We start from the raw sequence: 23,330 nt of genomic DNA, 5'->3' as shown, positions 1-23,330 counted from the left end.
AAATCTTGTTCTGAGTGACTTCTGAAACCCTATCCAGAGTCTAGCATGGTAGAGCTGTGTTGACTCCAGAACAGTTGCTTGATTGACAGCCCATCCACCAAACTAAACCTCCACTGGCACACCACCGCTGCCATTTGCAGGCCCACTGAAGCACTGCAACTGCACCCCAAACTGCTTCTCCTTAACGGGAAGGGCAATGGCATCTGGGGCTGCCACTGCCAAAGGGTTTGGTGCACACCTGTGGGGTTGCGTGGTCAAAATAATGGCATTTCTATCTGAACGAATAGAGGGACTCTATTCAGAGATGATGGCCGGTCCTATTCTGGTGGGCTTGTAATGAATGCCAGTGTGCCCTTGCCATGCGATTGAATGAACAAATAACCCTGGCTTAAGTGCTAATGACTGCCCAGCTGTTGTATCATTGAACAAAGAAGATTTCAGGACCTATGTAAACTGACTGTACAACAATCTAATTCTACCACACCTCACAACCATAATTCTCTATTTTTCTTACATGCATGTGCCCATCTGAAAGTCTTTTGGATGTCCCTATAGTATCAGCCATCACCACCACCTGGCAATGCATTTCAGGTGTACAACAGTCTTTGTGGTGGAGGTCTCCACCAAACGTTCCTCCACTCACCTTAAACAGATGTAAGTCACCCCAAGAAAAAAATGTTGCTGGGTGTCCATCCTATCTAAGCCCCCCATCATCTTATACACCCCTATTCAGTCATCCTCTCATCCTTCATCGCTCCAAAGAGAAAAGCCCTTGCTCTGCCATCCTTGCTTTATGTGACTCGTTCTCCCATCCACACAACATCCTCGTAAATCTCCTCTGCACTTTCTCCAAAGCATCTAATGAGGTGACCAGAAATGAATTCATCATGAATCAGAACCAAGGTGGGGGTGGAAGCTAAAATAAATAATGCTCATCCCCTCACTTAGCCGTCGTCTTCTTAGTTCCAGGTCGATTTTTCTTCCCTTTGCCTGGCATGGCAGGGTGGGGTGGGGGGGAGGGAGGGCACTGACTAATGCATCAAGCTCATTTCGCGTTGGCTTTGCATCTCTATACCTCATCCTGGAAGAATCTGCACGGTTCTCTGTGGGGGGAAAAGATTAATAAGCAAGAATTGAAAGTGGCCAGCAGCCATCTTTTCACATTCTGCTAGATTTTGCCTGTAGCAAGTAATGACTCTGAGATTTTTAGGAAGAAGAGTTAAGTCCACAGTAAAAAAAGACTTGCTGTTGAAGAGAGTTAATTCAAAATTAATTATAAGGTAGAAAAAGAACACCAAGTTACTCCAGTGGAGAAATGTTTTGATGCCTGTGATACAAAGACATTGCAATGCATGCTGTGATGAAGGTTTATAAGGACGACGGCAGAAATGTGAGAGTGCACTTATCAGGGAAGAATATCTCTTCAGTTGAGGGGGTGAGGAGTGCATGAATGGAGGTTATTAAAATGATGAACCAGTGTGAGATAGCACCCACCATCAATATAAAGGGGGCCAGTGGAAAATCCGCTCAGAAACTCTTAAGGGGTTCCTGTGGATGAAGTGAGAATGGGCCTCTTTATCACCTGGAGGTTTAAAATGAATGCATTTTGAGGGGGAGGTTGAGCAAGCAGATGAGAAAAGAGGGAGAAGATGGTTGTGGCGATACATTTGGAAAGAAAGATGAAAAGCAGAAGGGCCTCCAATCCACAGATCTCTCAAGGTTGCAGCACATTGCTGGTAAGTCAGTTAAGAAGGTCTATGGTATGCTAGGCTTCATTAATCGGGGGACCAATTTCTGGAGCTGTGAGAAAATGTTGTAGCTTAAATCTCTAGTGAAACTATAGCATATTGTGTTCAGTCGTGGTCACCTCGTTACAGGAAAGATGTGGAAGCTTTGGAGATGGCACAGGGGAGATTTACTAGGATGTTGCCTAGAAATTTACTAGATGTTGCCTGGAAAATGTCTTTTGAGGGAAAGTTAGCAGAGCTGGGGCTTTTCTCTTTGGAGCGAAGAAGGATGAAAGGTGACTTGATAGAGGTCTACAAGATTGTGAGAGGCATAGATAAGGTGAACAATCAGAACCTCTTTTCCAGGGCAGGAGTAGCAAATACCAGAGGACATCTGTATAAAGAAAAAGGTGGAAAGTTTAGGGGAGACATTTAAATATAAATTTAGACATACAGCACGGTAACAGGTCATTTTGGCTCTTGAGTCCATACCGCCCCATTTGCACCCCATTAACCTGCAATCCCGATACATTTCAAATAGTGGGAGGAAACTAGAGACTCTGGAGAAAACCCACACAGGGAGAACATAAAAACTCCTTACAGGCAGTGCAGAATTCGAACCCCAGTTCCAATCCTGATCACTGGCACTGTAAAGCCATTGCACTAACTGCTACGCCAACTGTGCCGCCCTTAGGGGTAAGAGTTGTGGGTGCCTGAAATGCATTGCCAGGTGCAGTGGTGGAGGCTGGAGAGATAGGGGCATTTAAGAGACTTGTAGGCACATGAATGAAAGAAAAATAGAGGATTATGGGGTTGGGAGTGTTTAGTTTCTTTTGTTACATTATATAGGTCGGCACAACATCGTGGGCCGAAGGGTTTGTATTGCGCTATGTTGTTCAATGTAACATAAAAGCCAGCTTATGGACTGAGTGTGCAGAATGGCTCGTGCCTGGGCACCGAGGAATTGAACTTCTGGAATAAAATAAAATTGGGGTAGGCTTGATGCGAGTTAAAGAGCAGCCATTCATTTGTCACCTGGCGGTTTTGCCCCTGGAAACCAATGCGGCGATAAATGAGGCAAGTATTGACCCAATTGATTTTACTGTTGAGAAGCTGGGATTAAAGAGCACTGCCAGGGTTAAGCTTCACCTGTTTGACGAGCCAGTTCTGGGTGTGCGCTGGGTGAGTGGGTGCCAAATATGGGTGCTGAGTAAAAAATATTAACCAGCCCCCTTAGACAGACCTCCTCCTGAACTGTGCATGCAACTGTTTCACAAGTGCCAGGACGTGGCCTGCGATTAATTGTCCAATGCGAGCAAATTACTGATTGAATCGTCTCCTCCTCCATATTGGGTTATTTGCCAGTAGGCTAACTCTTAACAATTGTAAATTATTGTTGATTGAAATCCAGTTGCACAATTGTGGCTTCTTCGCTCATTCACGTGATCTGTGGTTGGTACAGCTTGTCCTTGGATTTGCCTCCTTCCACTGATTCTCTTCTCTCACCCACAGATTTCAGAGACACCAGCCTTGAAGATCAGAATGCTTCCCTCCCATTGACTCTTCTTCTGGTAAGGACCTATAATTTCATCTTCACAAAGTGAAAGGCAAAATGGCTGGAGGAACTCAACGGGCAAGATTGATGATTGTGGGTGAAAAGGAATGGTCCAGAATGCAGAACTGAGAATGTACGGGTCAGAAAAAGGGACAAGGATTGTTGGGAGATGGGTGGACCAAGGAGATATGAAGAACAATGGGCAGAAGGAGCAGGGGAGTAGTGGGGGAGGGAGTGAAGGTGCCGAAAAAGATGGGATGGTGGTCAGCAGGGGTGGGAAGGCATCTCATGCTAGAATCTGAGGAGGAAGGAGATGCTTGGAACCTTCAAGGGAGTTGTGATGAATCCAGAAGGGAAGGGGATCTGATGTGTTGTATGTAGATGGAACCAGGAAGGAGGGGGATGCAAATTGGGGAGGGGGTGTGCACAGGCAGTATGGGAAAGGGGCAAAGATGTGAAGAGAGGAAGTGGATTAGAGAGAGAGAGAAAGAGAAACACAGGAGGTAAGGGTTATTTGAAACTAAATGTTCATTCCATTGCTTTGTGGAAAATTAATTGTTTAAATTGCACTTTTCTGTATATGATATAAAACTCTGCATTTCTGCTGATAAATTAGATTTTTTTTAAATATTGTATGGTTTTGGAAAAGTTAAAGACAGATCAAAATCAAGAACTGAGGTCATGGATTGTAAATCCATGGGTTTAGTGCAGGATTCCCTTGCAAAACCACCAAGAATTCCAGCCAAACACATGCAGTGGAGTCCCATCAGGTACCCCGGGTAGCACTTGTGGGGGGTTCTCTTTCTCATTTCTTGTGAAAGGGGACATCCTTGAGGAGGTCCTAGCCTAATGCCTCAACTTGCTCGGGTAGCTTCCCTTCAGTTATTAACTTGCCAAATATCTGTTCCCCACCTGAAGCCCTTGCACCTCTTGACCCACTTTGGTTGAGTTGCTGGCATCCAACATGCTTGCCCACCTTGCAATGTCCCCTCCCTCAACATCGATCTGCAACCCCTCTCTGAGCCAGCCCTGAGGTTCCACAACATTCCAGGAGTTTGACAGTTACTTTACGTGCTCTGCTGTAGCTTGAGAATAAAAGATTCAGAGGGCCATAGGTTGACCAAAGTATTCTTGACCACTTGTCCTAACCCTAATGTTTAATACTGATATGCAAACACCCAAAAAAACATGAGGCTGCATGTTTCGTTACGCATGTTTGTTGTCGGCTCAACCAAGATCCCAGTTATTGGAACCAAATAGCTTCCAGTGAAGGTCTTGTCAGCTCCTTATTGTGGTGGCCCTTTGCTCCAGGGGAGTTTTCAAATTGCTAACTGACTCTCCGTGAGAGCCTAGTGGTCATTTTGGATTCTGTGACACTTGCGTATCCTCAAAAAGATGTGACTGTGCTGATTTGAGCCTTCAGATTCAAGGGTAGTTTCCTGCTGTTAGCAGACTCTTGAATGGACCTCCCATTGGTCAAAGATGATGCCCTGCAACTGGGTAACTGTGGTCTTCTTGATATCCTCCACTTCTGAGGAAATAACAAAAGAAATTGATGAAGGTAGGGCAGTAGATGTGGTCTATTTGGATTTTAGTCAGGCAGTTGACAAGGTTCCCCCATGAGAGAGTCATTCAGAAATTCATGAGGTTATGGGATCCATGGAACGTTGGATTCAGAATTGTCTTGCTTGCAGAAAGCAGAGGGTAGTTGTGGATGGAATATAATCTGCCTAGAGGCCAATCACTAGTGGGGATTGAACTGACAATAACCACATCAGCAGCGTGAGTATAAGACAGCTTTAATAAACTAATATGTACACTAAGAGGTCTTGTCTCTGCAAGACGAACCTGGAAGGCTAGACTGTAGCTCTGGACTACTTTATATACAAGGTCACTGGGGTGACCCCTGGTGACCTAGTGGTGTAATTACATATCACCACAGGGATCTCTTCTGTGAACCCTGCTATTTGCAATTTTTTTTATAAACGACCTGGATGAAGAATTACAAGGATGGGCCAGTAAGTTTGCAGATGACGTGAAGGCTGGAGGAGTTGTGAATATGTAGAATATTGTGTAGAGTTTTGGTCACCTCATTACCAGAAGGATGTGGAAGCTATGGAGAGGATGCAGAGGAGATTTACCAAGATTGGAGAATGTGCCTTAAGAGGGAAGGTTAACAGAGCTGGGGCTTTTCTCTTTAATGCAAAGAAGGATGAGAGGTGACTTAATAGAGGTCCGCAAGATTAAGAGAGGCAGGATAGGGTGGTCGCCCAGCACCTGTTTCCCAGGATGAGATGAGCATCACCAGAGGACATCTGTACAAGGTAATGGGAGGAGGGTTTAAGGGAAATGTCAGCTATGTTATTTTTTACATGGGTGATGCTGGGGGCTGGTAAAATAGAACATTTAAAAGACTGAGACAGGAATGGATGCAAGAAAAACTGAGGGTTGTGGGTGTGAGGTAGGGAAGGTTCAGTTAGTTGAGTAGGTTTATAGAGGTTGTCACAACATTGTGGAGCAAAAGGCATGTGCTGTAAATGGGGCCGCATGTTGGCATGGTGGTCAGCGCAACACCCTTGCAGCGCCAGTGATTGGGACTGGGATTTGAATCCCACACTGTTTGTAAGGAGTTTGTACATTCTCCCCATGTCTGCGTGAGTTTTCCCTGAGGGCTCTGGTTTTCTCCTGCGTCCAAAATGTTCTGGGGTGGGGGGGGTGTTTAGGTTAATTGGGTATAATTGGGTGGCCGGACTCATGGCCGAATTGACCTGTTACCAGGCTGTATGTCTTAAAAAAATTCAATGCTCCATTTATGCCACTAACACTATACCCTGCACTGCCTGTAACATAATACCCTTCACTTTACTTTTAGAATTACTCTATCTGTTGCATTTAAAGACGGGTCAACTAGCCTCGAGAGGTCTTAAAGCAACACGATTCTTGTTACATATGACAGGAAATGATATGAGAAAGACCAGATGTTTTTCAATTGCTGGAGGAAATCAGTGGGTCGAGCAACATCAGTACATCAGGTCTCACTTTACAACTTGACCAAGTTGAATGTAGAAAGTTTCCTACTTCTGCTAAAATCCCAGTCTAATAGGGCTGATTTTAATTTACTTAGTTTCTGTGATTGATGCAAAAAATTATAACGTACTTCTATCTTATATTTATGGTGTTGGTCATACTAACCTGACATAATTCAGACCAGCTTTCCTCACCAATTCTTACATTTCAGCCTGATTGGATGATAAATAAACTTGAACTTGAAATACTGCAGCAACATTTTCATGACTATTGACTTGCAAGTTAGGGTCTGAGTGATCAGACTTGACTTCTTTCAATGGGAGCTGATGAATTACATCCTTTGAACTTGTTCCAAATTATTGTTCCTGACATTTGCAAGGTGCTCTGAAAGCCTGGGTTGTTGTTGAAGGATGTGCAGTGCTTTCAAAGGTCATTGGAAAGGCTGAAGTTTCAAATTAATTGTGCAATGAGGAAAAGACATTTATTAGAGATCAGATGGATTGTATTTCCTGTTTATTCCTTGGCTGCCCCTTTAGTGAAATTTTCTGAGTACATCTTCATTTGCTGTTCATTTCCCCACTCCATCGACCCAGCCTGGTGGAACCGTCAGGAAAATAACATCTACTTGAGTGAATTGACTGAGTGGGAGTCAGTGAAATGTCAGCCATCAAGTAATCATATGCTTTAGCTGGCATCATGAAAGCTCATCGGGCACTTCCCTTGCCTTCAAGTGGAGATGTTATCCAGGATTCAGTTGGTAGTCCTCTACCAGCTCTGGAGGCTGCAAGAGTCATCTGATTTATAGACCAATACAAGGCTGCTTTCTGACCTGAGGCCTCTCCCCTCTAAGGTGAATGTGAAAGATAAATCAAACTTTTTGAAGGTGAGCAGGGATTCTTTTTTTTTCACTCTCTCTGGCAACCCATAATCCCTCAACGGAATTATTAAAGCTGAAACAGTTGGTCATGAATTGAAAATCAAGGGAATCTAAGTCTGGGAATCGACTCCCCACTCATCCTGAGAAAACATTGTGAGCAGTACGAGTTCCAATGACAATACAAGGTGCAGTAGGAACTCAGCAGGCCAGACGGCATCCATGGAAGGCAGTAGGCAATCAATGTTTCAGGGCATAGCCGGACTGTCCTGGATATTCAATGTTTGGGGCTGAAACCTTGATGATGGGGTTTGACCCAAAACATCGCCTTCCATTGACTGACCTGCTGGGTTCCTCCAGCATTTTGTGTGTTTGTCCAGTTTTCTAGCGTCTGTAGTTTTTATTCTTTGCCAGCAGTTCTGATGAAGGCCATGAACTTGTTTTCTCTTAGTGCGGATGCTGTGATGTGAGTTGCAGCATTTTCTGTTTTCATTTCTGCTGTGACCATCAGTCTTGTTGCCTTCTCTGGGAACTTCCTGTGCTTGAGTTGGCTAATGTGCCTCCTGCCCTCACTGACAGCCAGGCCTTAAACCATCTCTCGAGGTCGTCCAAGGCACCGTTTAAATGCTGGTCTTTGTTTTCTCGGCGGGGCTGCGGAAAGATGTTGACAACTTATTGATCTTCACGTCCCACCCCTGTAAGGGTCAGCTGATGTCATCACCTTTTAGATTTACTGATGTTGGAAAATGTTAACTAAATTAATTTTGTGGGAGTTGAGCAAGGGTAAATAAGTTTGGGGGTGTGCCCAGTTAAAAATGGCATTAGTGGGTTAATTCAATTAAACGCGGCAAAGGGCACAGGCCCTAAACATTGCTGATTCTTTATGTAGATGGTGGGTGACCTGCTGAGTTTCTCCAGTACATTTGTGTACTGTACAGGACCTCGTACATCGAGGTGTCAAAAAAAACGGGTAGTTTTCAGGTTGCGTTTGTTGAAGTGCTGCATGGATCAAATCTATTTGAATGATTTGGTTAAGAGGATCAGCATTAAAAATTGACGCAATGCAATAAGGACTATGAGGGGACAAGAGGCTTCACGAGGATATTGATAGGGTTGGTGAATGAGCAAAGACCAAGTGGATTAGAATGTTCACAAAAGTGAGGCATTCATAATCAGAAAAAAATTGTAAAGCATTTAAAAAATGATTTCATTTCTGAAAGATTGGATGGTGCCAGGTTGCCTGCAGACGTTCCTGATGTGTCTGAGAAAATAAGTGTGGGGACTTCTCCAAGCTGTCTGGGGCTTGGAACTCCTTGAGATTGGGAGTTCTTTAGGGGCTGGCTCCAGAAGTCAGGAGGTGACATTGAATGAATCGAGTGCAGAGGGGAAGTTGGTCTATGAGTCAGCATTTGGAGTGTTGGAGAAAGTTCTTTGTTCTGATGCTCTCAAATCATTACAAAGTCAAAGCAGCTGATGTGGAAATTTAGATCAAGTAACAAAGGTAAATATAAACGATACTGTGAAAATCTAACCTTGATCATAATTACACCCTATGCAATATTTTTCTGGAAAGAAGATAGATGAGAATTGACAATTGATGGGATTAAAGATTAAATCATCGAATGAAAATACTGCAAGACCATGTGCTCATTAATGATCAGAATGTCCATGTGATTGAAGATGACAGAAGAGCGGCTGTTCAGAGATTTCAGCCTTCACCAAAGAGACTGAAGGGAAATTACTTGCCTGTCGGCGATTTTTGTTAAGATCCAAGCTTTCTTGATGAAGGTCTGCTGTATAATACTCAGGATGTTACTTTCCGATGGGTGCTTTGAAGCAATAATAAATGAAAATGATTGTCAGACACATTGCTGCCAGCAATACACAGGTGACAGATAATCTTTTTCAATCTTTTTTTATTGTTTTTTTTTACAGTGAAGAAAAGGGAACAAAACTGAAAATACAATATCACCTATGTATCTTTATCAAGGTAAAACTTCAAGCAGTATAAACTCAGTCCCACCACCCCCTCCCTTCCCATCCACTGCACTGGATGAAGACAGAAAATGCATCAAAAATATTAAAAACACCTAACTTATTTTGGGGGGGGGGGGGAAACTAACCAAAACAAAAACCTACCTGAGCAGTTTATCCTGTGGGTTACATACATTTTGTAGTTTTTGATTCATATAGTGAATCAGAAAACAAAGGTAAGACTGGAAGAGTGAGTATATCTAATCACATTAGAACCATTTACATCAAGTGACATAATATGAGAGAACCATTGAAACACTTTTGGACAACTGGAGTCTTTCCATTCGAATAAATGGCTCTTCTAGCCAACATTGTAGAGAAGGCCACAACCCATTGGGCAGATACAGATAAACTCAATGTCGGGGTCAATAACCTTAAGAGAGCAGTTATTGGATTGGGTCATAGCTCCACCTGAAAACAGTTGAAAAGCTTTAAGATCATCTAATGGTATTCCTGAGAAAGCTGCCTTTCAGGGATGGCATGTGAATGCTCAGGACTGATTTAACTGCTGACTTGCTGTCTCCAGCTTGGCTAAGTTCAGAATTCTGACTCCAGTGCTTTCTCGCGTCAACCTTTTCTTCCCCTGCCCAGGTTTGTTTCGGGCTGCTGTGATTCAACTAGAGCCCAGGATTGAATTGTTGAGTGGGGAGTGGAGGGGAGGGGTTCATGGCTAATGTGCAGTAAATAAAAAAAAATCAACCAAAATCAAGTTGGTATTGGACTTGTCACAATACCAGCTGTGAGAATCTGATTGGGAAAAGCTGCTGTTCTGATTTCCTGTGTTATATAGCTCGTATACGGATTCAATCTTTTTAGAGACATAATTTAAAAAAAACACATTGAAGCTCTGAAAATTACTAAAATATTTGCTCTTCTCCCGCATGAAATTCAATTTTAGCTTTTCAACAGTCAATCATGTTGTTATTCATCCAGTAATTAGATGTTCTGTTTGATGGGCCATTTTTTTTTATCCTCGAATCTCCTACAATGCATGTTTTGTGAGAGCTATCAAGAGACAATCAGCCAATGAAGCCCCCCTGGAGATCACTCCACAATGAATCGCTCTCAAATTTTTCTGTCGATGGGATGACAAGGTGGCAGGATGATTAGTTGCACAGCTCCAGAGACCCATTTCTGCTCTGCCAACTGAGCTCTCTCTCCCCACAACTGTATGAGCTCCCCCTGTGTGCTTGACATTCCCTCTGAGTGGCAGAGGGAAGTGCTGGCGGGGTGGGGGGGGGGGAGGGTGTCAATTCAGCTACCTTTCGTGAGCCTGAGTGGCAGGAGAATGGGATGGGGAGGGGGTGAAATTGTTGGGCGCATCAGAGAGGATGAGTTGCAGGGAGATAAGTGGGAAATGGGGTTGATGGGAAGATAGGCTCGAAAAGAGAGCTTTTGGTGCGTTGGTCTTCATAAAACAAAGTGTTTAGCAGAGGAGTTGGTACGTTATGATGAAGTTGGATAAGAGGCCGATTTTGGAGTGTTGTGGCAGTTTTGCTCACCTATCTGCATGAAATATATCAATACAACTGAAAGAATTCAAAGAAAATTTACAAGGATCTTCCTAAGACATGAGGAACTGAGTTACGGGAAAAGTTAAAACAGGTGAGGACTTTATTCCCTGGACCATTGTAGAATGAGAGGAGATTTGATGGAAGTATACAAAATTATGAGAGTAAATGCAAGCAGGCTTTTTACACTGAAGTTATGTGAAATATGAACTAGAGGATGTGGGTGAAAGGGGAAATGTTTAAAGGAACATTAGGGGGAACATCTTCATGCAGAGAATGGTTGGAATGTGGAACAAGTTGCGAGCTGAAGTGGTCAATGCGAGATCCATTTTGATATTTAAGAAAATGGATCAGTACATGGATGGGAGGGGTATGCAGGACTATGATCCAGGTGCAGGTCAATGGGACCAGGCTGAATAATAGTTTGGCACCAACTAGATAGGCCAAAGGGGCTGTTTCTGTGCTGTAATGTTTGATAGTTCAATGGTTTCATGGAGCGATTGGCACAGACAATGGGCTGATGGCCTCCTTCTATGTGACAAGACTACCATGCAACTTGTGTACAGAAATGTCAGTCAGCACAGAAACAGGCCCTTCATCCCATCATGATTGTGGTGATTGGGAGTGTGATCCTCCTGGCCACTAGGGGGCATCGGTGATGGAATGTCCCACCTCGGGTTAGATGCACAAAATGGATGTGTCCCATGAGGTCATGAGTTGATAATAAAATATTAGTAAGTTACTTTATCACAATAGAAGAAACTTCACATGATACCAGGACTGGGTGTCAATGGGTATCAGCAGGAATTGTACGGGAAACGTCGACCAGGACCAGGGCAAATTCGACAAGGTTATCGAGATGTTTGATGAACACTGTTCACCAATGAAAAATGAAACGATTGAGAGATGTGTGTTTTGTTCATGCATGTAGCTGCAGGCAGAAAGCTTTGATTTTTTAATAAATAGGCTTGAAATTGAAAGTAAGAACATGCAACTTTGGATTGCTGCAAGATTTAATGATCCGTAATCAAATTGTGTTTGGAATTGTTGACAAAAAAATGAGAGAGATGTTGCTACAAGAGAGATGGAACTTACCTTAGCTGGAGCTGTGAAGATATGCAAAAAAGTTAAGTGAGAGTGCAAGGGCTGGTGGTGTCTGGATGAACACAAACAGAATGAGACATAGGAAACTACAAAAAGACAAAGAGAGACATTTAATTGCAAATGATGTGGCACTCAACATATACCAAAATGATGCCCATGGAATGGAAAAGTGTAATAAGTGCAAAGGACAGATTCACTATGCATAGCAATGTTATTCCTTTTTTTAAATTTTTTTTATTTTTCACACCATAAATCACATTAGCCATGATACACACTTTTTCCTTTTCACACATACAGTGACATTTTCTCCCCCCCACCTCCCTCCTCCCAACCCACCCCCCCCCCCCCACCCTCCCCCTCCCATCCATTTAAGGTATACAATCTAGGATACATTAAACCAGTCAGACAATGTTGTCACTCAACAAAAATACACCAGAAATTCTACTGAGTCCATTCTTTTCTTTCCTTCTCCTTCCATCAACTTAGGTAATGATTGACCCCGGTAGGTTTTCGCTATTGTATTTAATGTAAGGCTCCCATATTTGTTTGAATATTTCAATATTATTTCTTAAACTATATGTTATTTTTTCTAATGGAATACATTTATTCATTTCTATATACCATTGTTGTATTTTCAAATTATCTTCCAATTTCCAGGTTGACATAATACACTTTTTTGCTACGACTAGAGCTATCTTAACAAATCTTTTTTGTGCATCCTCCAAATCAATTCCAAATTCTTTGTTTTTTATGTTACTTAGGAGAAAGATCTCTGGATTCTTTGGTATATTGTTTTCGGTTATTTTATTTAATATCTGATTGAGATCTTCCCAAAATTTTTCTACTTTCTCACATGTCCAGATTGCATGAATTGTTGTTCCCATTTCTTTTTTACATCGAAAACATCTATCAGATACTGTTGGGTCCCATTTATTTAACTTTTGAGGTGTAATGTATAGTCTGTGTATCCAGTTATATTGTATCATACGTAACCTCGTATTTATTGTATTTCTCATCGTTCCAGAAGATAATTTGTCCCATGTTTCCTTTTTTATCTTTATATTTAAATCTTGTTCCCATTTTTGTTTAGTTTTACCATTTGTTTCCTCATTCTCCTTTTCTTGCAGTTTAATACACATATTTGTTATAAACCTTTTGATTATCATTGTATCTGTAATCACATATTCAAGGTTACTTGCCTCTGGCAAACTCAAACTGCTTCCTAATTTATCCTTCAAGTAGGATCTCAATTGGTAATATGCCAGCACTGTATCTTGAGTTATATTGTACTTATCTTTCATTTGTTCAAAGGATAAGAATCTATTTCCTGAAAAACAATTTTCTATTCTTTTAATCCCTTTTTTTTTCCCATTCTCTAAAGGAAAGGTTATCTATTGTAAAAGGGAATAACTTGTTTTGCGTCAATATTAGTTTTGGTAATTGATAATTTGTTTTATTTCTTTCTACATGAATCTTCTTCCAAATATTGAGGAGATGGTGTAATACTGGAGAACTTCTATGTTGTACCAATTTTTCATCCCATTTATATAATATGTGTTCAGGTATCTTTTCCCCTATTTTATCTAATTCTAATCTCGTCCAGTCTGGTTTTTCCCTTGTTTGATAAAAATCTGATAGGTATCTTAATTGTGCGGATCTATAATAATTTTTAAAGTTTGGCAGTTGTAAGCCTCCTTGTTTATACCATTCTGTTAATTTATCTAATGCTATCCTCGGTTTCCCCCCTCTCCATAAAAATGTCCTTATTATTTTCTTCAACTCCTTGAAGAATTTTTCTGTCAGTTGTATTGGCAATCCCTGGAATAAGTATAATATCCTTGGAAAAATGTTCATTTTAATACTGTTTATCCTTCCTATTAGTGTTAGTGGCAAATCTTTCCAATGCTCTAAATCGTCCTGTAATTTTTTCATTAGTGGATAATAATTGAGTTTATATAGTTGGCCAAGATTTTTGTTTATTTGTACACCTAGATATCTTATTGCCTGCATTTGCCATCTAAATGGAGATTCCTTCTTAAATTTTGAGAAATCCGCATTATTCATAGGCATTGCTTCACTTTTATTTACATTTATCTTGTAACCCGACACTTCTCCATATTCCTTCAATTTCTTATATAATTCTTTTATTGATAGTTCTGGTTCTGTTAAGTACACTATAACATCATCCGCAAATAGACTGATTTTATATTCCTTGTCTTTTATTTTTATTCCTTTTATATTTTTATCTATTCTTATCAATTCTGCTAGTGGTTCTATAGCTAACGCAAACAATAAAGGTGATAGAGGGCATCCCTGCCGCGTTGACCTGCTTAAGTTAAATTGCTTTGATACATGTCCATTTACTGTCACTTTCGCTAACGGTCCCTTATATAATGCTTTAATCCAATTAATATACTTCACCGGTAAATTGAATTTTTGCAATACTTTGAACAAATTCCATTCTACTCTGTCAAAGGCCTTCTCTGCGTCTAAAGCAACTGCTACTGTAGGTGCTTTATTTCCTTCTACTGCATGAATTAAGTTAATAAATTTACAAATATTGTCTGTTGTGCGTCTTTTTTTTGATAAATCCAGTTTGGTCTAAATTTACCATTTTCGGTACTTCCTCTGCTAATCTGTTTGCTAATAGTTTAGCTATTATCTTATAATCTGTGTTTAGTAAAGATATTGGTCTATATGATGCTGGTGAGAGTGGATCTTTCCCTTGCTTTAGTATTACTGTAAATATTGCAGTTTTACATGAATCTGGTAAGCTTTGTGTCTCATCAATCTGGTTGATTACATCCAGGAGGGGCGGAATTAATAAGCCTTTAAATGTTTTGTAGAATTCTATTGGGAATCCATCCTCTCCTGGTGTCTTATTATTTGGTAATTTTTTTATTATCTCTTGTATTTCTACTATTCCAAATGGTTCTGTTAATTTATTTTGTTCCTCTATTTGTAGTTTTGGTAGTTCAATTTTAGTCAGAAATTCATCTATTTTCCCTTCTTTCCCTTCATTTTCGGTTTGGTATAATTGTTCATAGAATTCTCTAAAGTTTTCCTTAATTTATTTTGGATTATATGTAATTTGTTTGTCTTTTTTCCTTGATGCCAATACCAATTTCTTAGCTTGTTCTGTCTTAAGCTGCCATGCTAGGATTTTATGCGTTTTTTCACCCAGTTCATAATATTTCTGTTTTGTCTTCATTATGTTCTTTTCCACCTTATATGTTTGTAGTGTTTCATATTTTATTTTTTTTATCCGCCAATTCTCTTCTTTTAGTTGTATCTTCCTTCATTGCTAATTTTTTTTCTATATTTACTATTTCCCTTTCCAACTGCTCTGTTTCCTGATTATAGTCCTTCTTCATCTTGGTTACATAACTTATTATTTGCCCTCTAATGAATGCTTTCATTGCATCCCATAGTATAAACTTATCTTCCACTGATTCCATATTATTTTCAAAATACATTTTTATTTGTTTTTCAATAAATTCTCTAAAATCCTGCCTTTTGAGTAACATGGGGTTTAATCTCCATCTATACATTCTTGGAGGGATGTCCTCTAGCTTTACTGTCAATATTAAGGGTGAATGGTCCGATAGTATTCTAGCTTTATATTCTGTTTTTCTTACTCTATCTTGCATACTAGCTGATAACAAAAATAGGTCTATTCATGAGTATGTTTTATGTCTAGCTGAGTAATATGAATATTCCTTTTCTTTTGGGTGTTGTTTCCTCCATATATCCAAAAGTTGCATTTCTTCCATTGATTTAATTATAAATTTGGTTACTTTGTTCTTTCTGTTAATTTTTTTCCCAGTTTTATCCATATTTGAATCCAAATTCAGGTTGAAATCCCCTCCTATTAATATGTTCCCTTGCGTATTTGCTACCTTCAAAAAGATATCTTGCATAAACTTTTGATCTTCTTCGTTAGGTGAATATACATCGAGTAGATTCCAAAACTCCGAATATATCTGACATTTTATCATTACATATGTCCCTGCTGGATCTATTATTTCCTCTTCTATTTTAAATGGCACATTTTTACTAATTAATATAGCCACTCCTCTTGCTTTTGAATTATACGATGCTGCTGTTACATGTCCTACCCAATCTCTCTTTAATTTCTTGTGCTCCAATTCAGTTAAGTGTGTTTCTTGCACAAATGCTATATCAATTTTTTCTTTTTTCAGTAAATTTAGCAGTTTCTTCCTTTTAATTTGGTTATGTATTCCATTAATATTTAAAGTCATATAGTTCAACGTAACCATTTTATACTTTGTTTATCTTCCCTTTCCGTTTTTCCATCATTACCTTTCTTCCTTTTCCATTTCTGTTTTCTTATTTTAAACCCTTTATAAGACAACATTCCTAAAACATCAAACATTTTCCTTATTCTCCTATTTAAAACTTCTTTAGCCCCAATCTCCCCTTCCCCTCCTGAGTTGTCCTTTATCCCTTGTCAGACAACCACATCTCCCCTCTCCATTTGGGTTTGCGAATTCACTCGCAAGCGTCAGCTGATTTTGCAGTGACCGCAACTCCTCCCCACCCAGCCCCCCCCAGAAAAGATTTCACTTTTCATATGTAACAAAGGTCACTCTTTTAGTTCCCTCCTTATTCCCTCTATTCCATTTCCTTCCCTTATTAATTCTTGTCTATACTATCTATATTTTCCTCTAAATACGGATACATTCACGTATGCACATTATACATATACACACTTATACCTCTTTACCCACATACATATAAATCGTGGTCATTTTTACTCTCATTACACGTCTTCATCCCTCAGTCTATTTTGTAATTGTTTTGCAAATTTTCATGCTTCTTCTGGATCCGAGAATAGTCTGTTTTGTTGTTCTGGAATAAATATTTTCAATACCGCTGGATGCTTTAGTATAAATTTATACCCTTTCTTCCATAAAATCGCCTTTGCTGTATTGAACTCCTTTCTCTTCTTTAGGAGTTCAAAACTTATATCTGGATAAATGAAGATTTTTTGCCCTTTGTACTCCAGTGGCTTGTTGCCCTCTCTTACTTTTTCCATTGTCTTCTCCAGTACCTTTTCTCTTGCTGTATATCTTAGGAATTTTACTAAAATAGATCTTGGTTTTTGTTGTGGTTGTGGTTTAAAGGCCAATGCTCTATGTGCCCTTTCTATTTCCATTTCTTGCTGTAGTTCTGGACATCCTAGGATCCTAGGGATCCAATCTTTTATAAACTCTCTCATATTCTTGCCTTCTTCATCTTCCTTAAGGCCCACTATCTTTATGTTATTTCTTCTGTTATAATTTTCCATTATATCTATTTTCTGAGCTAACAGTTCTTGTGTCTCTTTAACTTTTTTATTAGATTCCTCTAATTTCTTTTTTAAGTCCTCTACCTCCATTTCTACTGCTGCTTCTCGTTCTTGCACCTTGTCCATTCTTTTTCCCATTTCTGATAAGGTCATATCTATTTTATTCATTTTCTCTTCTGTGTTGTTTATTCTTCTTCTTAAATCATCAAATTCCTGCGCTTGCCATTCTTAAAAGACTCCATGTATTCTTTAATAAGAGAAAGTAAGTCCTTTATCTTGCCTTTCCCTTCTTCTTCTATTTCACTGTACTCTTCCTCTTATTCTTCCTCTGGGTTGGCCATCTGTTGTTTCTTTGTTGCCCTTTTCTTCTCTTCTTTCTTGTTTTCATTGTCTTCTGTGTTCTCTTCTTGCTGCAGGTGTTCTGCAGCTGTCGTTGCCGGCTGTGGAGATCGACTCCCCAGCTGGTCACCCCTCCCGTCGGTGTGTTTTTTTTCATGCGCGGTTGTGCACTTTTACTCGGCTCAGCGAGCCATTTTTGTAGTCCATATTCTACCGACCTGAGGGAGCGGGTTTCTCTCTCCACCGCGGGCCTCTTCGAACAGGTAAGGCCTTTTCCTTCATCTTCCGTTGTCTTCTCTTCCTCTCTTCTTACCGTTGGTTTTGACTTTTCTTTTTTCGTCGCCATCTTCTTTCTACCTTTATATTCACTTTACTTTGATTTTTATTTCTGTGCCTTTGTGTTTTGCTTTGTTTTTTCTGTCTTTTCTGGAGATGGCTGGAGTTCACCGTCCGGCCACTACTCCATCACGTGACTCCTCCAGCAATTTTATTCCAAAGGGAAATGAAACAAGTGAAAGTATGCACACTATAGAAGAAACTTCCCTCAGTGAGCATGGTAGTGCAGGAAGGTTTCAAACCAACAGATACTGAACAGCCAAGCGTGAACAGAGTTGGGGAGGACAAGTGGATGTGCAAGCAAATGGAGCAGATACTCCTTTCAAGCTGGACACAGGGGTAAAGCCCAGTTTGACCTGTGAGCATGACATCAGGGCAATGAAGATAAAGCCATCCATCCATCCAAATTTTGTTCAGTTCAAGACCTACAGTGACAGCACATTGACATGAAAGGCACATGTAGACTGAATATGAAAGGTAAAGAGCACCACCTCATGTTTGTAGTAGACATGATTCACTGCTTGGTGACAAAGCATGTGAAAATTTAGGCCTAGTCAAGAGGGTATACTGCATTAACAGTGCCAATGCACAGAACAGCGTAAAGGGAATATTGGATCAATTTCCAGACATCTTCAAAGGGTTTGGAGTTCTACCATTCACCTATATGATACAGTTAAAGGAGGACTCACTATAGTGATGCCACGAGGCAGGCTCAAGCAGGAACTCGAATGAATGACATCACTAGGGATCATAAAGAAAGTTGGAGGAGCTCACAGAAAGGGTGATTTCAATGGTGTGTGTCAAAGAGAAGAACGGTGACCTACATGTGTGCATGGACTCAAAAGACTTCAATGCCAATATAAAAAGGGAACATTATCAGATTCCAACCAGGGAGAAAATAACAAGTGAGATGATTGGTGCAAAGTTATTCACTAAATTGGGTGCATCCCAGGGCTTCTGGTAAAACTGCATGAAGATGGCACAAAATGCTGTTTATTCAATTCACCATTTGGCTGATACTCCTGTTTAAAGATACCATTTGGAATTTCCTCAACATCTGAGGAGTCCCACAGGACAGTGGAGCACATCATAGAAGGCATAAATGGGATATGCGTGTAAATGGATGACAGGAGCAACACAACGAGAGGCTCATCAAAGTGTTACAACACATTCAGAGGATGGATTAAAGGTAAACAGAGCAAAATGTCAGTTTGGTGTGAAGAAAATCACCTTTTTGAGAGATAAGCTGTCAGAGGCAGGTGTAGAGCCAGACAAGACCAAGGTGAAACCAATTCTTGAGATTCCTAAATGTGCAGACACAAAGGGCATATTGAGATTGCTGGGAATTATCAATTTCACTGTTTTGGAAGACAGGTTTGTATGAATTTACCAGTATACCTGAGGTAGTTGTTACAGAACAAATGTGAATTCAAGTGAACAGCCAACCATAAGAAAGAATGGGAATGACTGAAGACCATTCTAACTACAGAAATGGTGATTTTGATGTTCTTTGACCTATCCAGAGGATGAAATTATCTACGGATGCGTCAAAAGATGGAATAGGTGCTGTACTGATTCAGGCTGTGGGAGATTAAAGGCCAGTTGCATATGTATTAAGGGCGATGACCACATATGCGCAGATAGAGAAAAATTGCCTAGGTCTGGTCTGTGGTCTCGAGAAATTCCATAGCTATGTGTAAGGTCTGCCAACATTTGTGGCTAAAAAGACCACAAGCCATGATCAAGAAAAAACCTCAGTGAGATGTCGCTGTGAATCCAAAGACTGATGATGAAGCTACAACGTTATGACTTTGAATTGGTGAACACACCAGGGGAACTTGTGTTGGTTGATGCGTTGTCCAGGGCAATGGCGCAGAGTGAAGCACACAATGAGAGTTCCACAGAGACAGATGTGAATCTCCACATGAACCTGATCACTAAATCTCTTCCCCTAACTGACATGAAATTCAAGCAGATGGCAGCTGAAACAGAAAAGGACAGAGTTCTACAGAAAGTCATCAAGAATCTGAATGAAGGATGGCCTTGAGATGAATGTCAGCCATACTGCAACATCAGAGCTGAGCTGAGTGTTGTCAATGAACTTCTACTCAGACAGAGCAGAATTATCATTCCTCAATCAATGCGACGAGAGATGCTGAAAAGGATGCATGAGGGGCACCTTGGAATGGAAAAATGAAAGAGGAAGGTCAGAATTGCTGTTTATTGGCCAGGGATAAATACTGACATCAACAAAATGGTCTCAGGCTGAGACTTATCTGAAACATCATGTAAAGCAGTCAAAGGAACCCATGACCATAACTGATTTACCTGCAGAACCATGGCAGAAAGTTGGGACTGATCTGTTCCACCTGGATGGAAGAATTTCCTGCTGGTTATTGACTGTATCAAACTATCCTGAGATGGTGCTTCCCAACATGTCTGCTGCCTGTGTGATCAGATACGAGGTCGATCTTTGCAAGATATAGAATTCCTCAAATTGTCTGCAGTGACAATAGACCTTGCTACTGTTGTTGAGAATTCCAGAACTTTGCAGAAGAGTATGATTTTCAACATGACTTCAAGTCTTCTGCATCCCCCGTCGAACAGTAAAGCAGAGAAAGGAGTTCACAAGAAGCCACAAGAGAGTGGCTCAGCTCCTTGTCTAGCTCTGTTGAGTTACCAAGCTTCACCATTTGAACATGGCATTATCACCTGCTGAGACGTAGTCTTCGCCCCACACTTCCCAACTCTACAGACTCAAACAAGAACAGAGATATCAAACAGAAACAAAAATGACTGCAAAGGAGACAAAAATCAAGTCTGCAAGAAGCTTAGAGCCACTGGCACAATAGGACACAATGAGACTTGGAGATTCTGACACCTGGGACAGGAAGGCCACTGCTCTGGAGGAAGTAAATCCAAGATCCTACACTGTCAGAGCGGAGGATGGACAATTGCTGAGGAGGAATCAAAAGAGCCTGCTGAAAGTGCAAGAGACACTTCAAGAACAGACAAATGCAGAAGATCCGACCTGCACAGCAACAGAGGAAACACCACCAGAAGGAGACAGTAGTGCACCAGTGGAGCTGACACATGCATCTGTGTTGAGAAGATCCACAGGTGATATCAAAGCAGCTGACAGACTGAATCTCTAAAAGAAAATGAACTGCACAGTTAAAAAGTTTGTGCTGTTAAGGTTTGTGTTTAACTTTAAATTGAAATGAATATTGTATTACCATGTAATGTTATTAGATTGAACATCTTGAGGTTCGAGGATGTGGTGATCCTCCTGACCACTAGAGCGCGTAGTAAATGGAATGTCTCACCTCTGGTTAGATGCACAAAATGGATGTGTCCCACAAGGTTGTGAGTTGATAATAAAATATAAGTAATACAGAAGAACCCAAGATTCTTTATCACTATAGAAGAAATTTCACGACGATTATGCCCAATGACTCTGATCCCATTTCTCAGCATTGCATCTGTGTCCTGTGATTTGCCCGTACAAGTGGCTGTCTAAATGTCGATTGTCATCCTGTTCCTTTAAAAAAAAACTTTCCCCTCAAATCTCATTCCTATTACCTTAAGCCTTTGCCTTTCTGTTTCTGACTATCTGCCCGATTCCTGACCCACTTCAGGTCGCCTCTCAGCCTTACTTATCCATTGTTTATTTCCCAGCTTTGCAGTCATGATTTTGATGCTCCTGTACCTCCTCCTTCTCTATAGTACTGGGTCAAAGATGCTGTGTACTAGATGGAAAGGGTCCTCTATAATTCTTTGGGCCCCGTTTAAGCAGGAACGCGAGACCCCAGGGATCTTCTCGGCAATTTGGTTGATCTTCTGTATTGACGTCCGGTCCGATGCTTTGCAGCAACCGTACCGCAGAATGATGCAGCCAGACAAGACGATCTCAACTGTGCTCCTGTAAAATGTTGTCAAGATGGGGGCCAGTAGCCTGCTCTCCTCAACTTCCTCGGGAACCATGGGTGCTGCTGTAGCTTCCTGACTAATGAGGAGGGGTGGTGCCTTTCTGACAGTGGAGTTATTTTGGAAATTGTGCTTATTCTTTGAACCATGATACTCCAGTGGATTGACATCAGGGAGACCATTTGGCCTGTCTCTGCCTCGCGCTGCAGGATGAGCTGACAATTCTGCATCTATCTCCCCCACCCAGTAACTCTGCCAGAAAGTCTGACGCATGTTGTCTTCCTGACGAGCTAGAAATAGATTTTGTTTTGTGTTGATTTCTCTTTGAGAAGAGATAACTGATGATAGAAAATCGAATATGCCTGTTGATACTTCAAACGGGGGCAGTTGTTGTGTGATGTTTGAAGGAACATGTTCCCCAGAAGCTTTTTTTAACAAAATTTTGTGAATGGAAGCGTCCCAGAGAAGTGCATCGGGGACATTTTGGTTCCCAAATATGAGCTTGTACTTCCATGGAGTTGAACAAGAAAGTCTGCAGATGCTGGGATGAGTGCAATATAGAAGTGTGCTGGAGGAGCCCAGCTAGTCACATATATTTTGGGCTTGAGGCCTTCGTCAAGGTGATGATGCTTCATGACCTGTGGAGTTGGGAGCGGGAGCATGTCCTCTGAGATATCATGAAGAATTTGATTCACATCTCCTTTCTCCTGTACCTAAGTCATTCAAAGCAGATGCATACACATCTGACGACGGGCTCAGGCCCGAAACATCGGTTACCCTTTGGCTTCCTATGGATGCTGTGTGGCCTGCTGACTTTCTCCAGTGCTTCTGGGTGGTGAGCTTCCTTGCCAGCCATCCAGTTATTTCAACTGCGATTGGGTCTTGGGCAGTGCTGGTCGTAATGGCAGAAAGCAATGAAAGGACACTGGAGGGAGACACTGAAGCATGACCATTGTCTGAGCAAACGTGGCCCAATAAATCTTGGTGCTAAGAACAAGGTTGAGACCACCTGCATCTTTCTATTGGGTCAGGTTCTCAAATGGAATAGATTTTTTATGTTTTTATTAGATGGGGAGAAGTTTGGAGGGTTATGGAACGGGTGCAGGTCCCTCTATTCTGAGGGACCGAATGGCCTGTTTTCTGTGCTGTAGTTTTCTTTGGAAGTGGGACCAATAGAGTCAAGAAGCAAGTCGCTTTGAGTGGAACAATTTCAGCTGGCAGCGCTGATGTGCTCTGACTTTTATAGAGGAAGCTGCACTGCATGTTGTCTCTGTGATGAAAGGCTGTTCAGTAATTTGACGTTCCTTTCAACATCAGAGCTTCGATAGGAATTAACTGCCCTGGGAGCATTGAGGTTATTTGAAGGGTAGGATCAGAGTGATGTTGGTTTGTCTGCAGCAGTTTGGTACCTGGTTTCATAGCTTTGATTGACACCTTCATGCATTTCATCCACTCTTCTGTCTTAAATCAAAAGCAGATTTTTGTGAATCCAGGGCTTTGCCATTGAAGCATTTATTTTGTACCTCCGGTTTAGTTCCATTGTCATGTCATCAGACACCTCTGTAGAAGCAGTCACAATATGACT

At 41.0% G+C, this 23,330-nt stretch overlaps 1 long non-coding RNA gene across 1 annotated transcript in view; it reads left to right on the top strand.

Annotated features, from left to right (window-relative positions):
• LOC138745496 (uncharacterized) overlaps positions 1–23,330 on the top strand; it is an 85,469-nt gene that overhangs the window by 19,275 nt on the left and 42,864 nt on the right. Inside the window, exon 2 of the long non-coding RNA XR_011346310.1 lies at positions 3,240–3,298. This is a non-coding gene — a long non-coding RNA (uncharacterized lncRNA). The remainder of the gene's footprint in view (positions 1–3,239; positions 3,299–23,330) is intronic.

Source organism: Narcine bancroftii, chromosome 11 (assembly GCF_036971445.1).
Source record: "Narcine bancroftii isolate sNarBan1 chromosome 11, sNarBan1.hap1, whole genome shotgun sequence".
Lineage (NCBI taxonomy): Eukaryota > Metazoa > Chordata > Chondrichthyes > Torpediniformes > Narcinidae > Narcine > Narcine bancroftii.
The sequence above is the reverse complement of the archived record's forward strand: the minus strand, read 5'-3'. Positions and strand labels throughout refer to the sequence as shown.